Here is a 2,455-nt window from a genome sequence, read left to right on the forward strand (position 1 = left end):
TATGTAACTTCTGGGAGAGGAAAAAAATGTGAAAAAATAAGTGAGAACTTCCCTTTGGCAATTAGGAGGTGGAGACAAAGATAAAAGGGAAAATGTAAGGTCTAGTAAAATGAAATAGCGTCTCTAGATGGAAGGACTCACAATTCATCCTGTGTCAGATAATATCTCCCCCAAGTGAAGTCACTCAGTTGTGTCCGACTCTTTGCAACCCCATAGACTGTAGCCTACCAGGCTCCTCTGTCCATGGGATTTTCCAGGCAATAGTACTGGAGTGGATTGCCATTTCCTTCTCCAGGGGATCTTCCCAACCCAGGGCTCGAACCTGGGTCTCCCACATTGTAGACAGACACTTTACTGTCTGAGCCACCAGGGAACTCCATCTCCCCCAAAGATATCCACATCTGAATACTCAGAGCCTGGGAATGTGTTACCTTACATAGAAAAAGGGAAGTAAGATAACAGATGGAATTAACCTTGCTGATTAGCCTACCTCAAGACAGGGAAGATTCTCTTGATTTTCCAGGTGGACCCAGTGTAATCACAATTGCCCTTAAACATAAGAGGAAGTAAAGAGAATCGGTGTCAGAGAAAAACAGCTAGGCATTCCTGGCTTTGCAGATGGAAAGAGGCCATGTGCCAAATAAAGAGGCCATGTAATGCAAAAGCATTATCCATAAAAGAGAAAAAATTGATAAACTAGCCTTCATCAAAATTAAGACCTTATGCTCTTCAAAAGACACTTGTAAGAAAAAGAAATGGCAAGCAACTTAGAAAAAAATATTTGCAAATACATATACCCAGAATTTAGAAAGAACTCTCAAATTCAATAGCAAGGAGAGAGGGAAAGGAACTAAAAAAGCGGGCAAAATATTTGACAGGAAATTTGACTAGAGTACTTATGTGAATGATGAATTAGCATGTGAGAAGATGCTCAGCTTCATCAGTCATTGAGGAAATGCAAACTGAAACCACAAGATACCATTACACATCTATTGGAATGGTTAAAATTAAAAATAAAAAAAACTGCAAACAAACCAAATTTATAGCCATAAGAAGCGAATGGACTAAAAATTATGATATATTCATACCAGGGAATTACACAGCAATAAAAACAAATTAACTAATGAAATGTAATCTATAGTGACAGAAAGCAGATCTGTTTGTTTGGAAATTGGGCAGGGAATATGCCCACCATTCACCAGGGCAAGAACAGGATTGCAGCCTTACAGATGGTCCTCCCCCAACCTCCCTGCACTGCCCAGCCATGGTCAACCTCATCATTTTCTTTGATATGACCGTCAACAACAAGCCCTTGGGCCACATCTCCTTTTAGCTATTTGCAGACAAAGTTCCAATGACAACAGAAAACGTTCATGCTCTGAGAACTGGGGAGAAAGGATTTGGTTATACAGATCACTGCTTTCACAGAATAATTCCAGGATTTATGTGCCAAGGTGGTGACTTCACACACCGTAATAGCACTGGTGGCAATGCCATCTCTGGGGAGAAATTCATGATAAGAATTTCATCCTGAAGCATACAGGTCCTGTCATCTTATCCATGGCAAATGTTGGCCCTAACAAAAATGATTGCCAGTGTTTCATCTGCCCTGCTGAGACTGAGTGGTTGGATGGCAAGCCTGTAATCTTTGGCAAGGTGAAAGAGGGCAAGAATACTGTGGAAGCCATGGAGAGCCTTGAAATGGAAAAACCAGCAATATCACCATTGCTGACTTTTCTGGACAAACCCAGAAAATTTGACTTGTGTTCTATCTTTAAGAAAAAAAAAAGAATGGGATTATGAAGGTGTACTTAAAAGCATTTTTGGATAATGGACATGTATGTTACATTGATTGTGATGGTTTCGCAGGTATATACATATGTCAAAGCTTATAAAATTGTTTGTTGCAAATCTGTGCAGTTTATGTCAACACACATATACACAGAGAGAGACAGGGAAAGAGTATGTGTGTTTGTGTGCGTGTGTGTGTGTGTGTGTGTATGAGAGAAAGACAGAGCCACAGAGAGGAAGAAGAATGAAAGGAGGAGAAGTGAGAGAAGGAAAAAGGAAATAGAATGAGAAGTAAAATGATATGGAGGTATAATAAAACTATAACAGCCACTCATAAGCTCAAATTTCTGTGCTCATGGAAATAGCCCTGTTTTCCACACTGATTATCTTTATCAGTAATGTATGTTTGAACTTCAAAATGAGCTTAAATGAACAGCCTACTGCTCTAATCTCTTTTATACATGTGAGTTCCACTAAATGGTTATTTCTTTACAGGGATACATTGCTTACAGATATTGAAAAAATACTGTTTTGCTTTGTTTTTGACGCTCAGAAAGCCCTTCTAAAATGAACCTGAATATTTACTAGGAGTACTGTTGATGCATTTTGACTTATTGTATTTTATCATTAGATGGTGATTTGCTAGGCAGGTAAGGTGATCCGT

General features: G+C 39.1%; 1 pseudogene; it reads left to right on the forward strand.

Moving 5' to 3' along the window:
• Positions 1-1,264: 1,264 nt before the first annotated feature.
• On the forward strand, positions 1,265-1,760 carry LOC106990527 (peptidyl-prolyl cis-trans isomerase A-like; annotated as a pseudogene).
• The last annotated feature ends 695 nt before the right edge of the window (positions 1,761-2,455 follow it).

Source organism: Ovis aries, chromosome 1 (genome assembly GCF_016772045.2).
Source record: "Ovis aries strain OAR_USU_Benz2616 breed Rambouillet chromosome 1, ARS-UI_Ramb_v3.0, whole genome shotgun sequence".
NCBI lineage: Eukaryota > Metazoa > Chordata > Mammalia > Artiodactyla > Bovidae > Ovis > Ovis aries.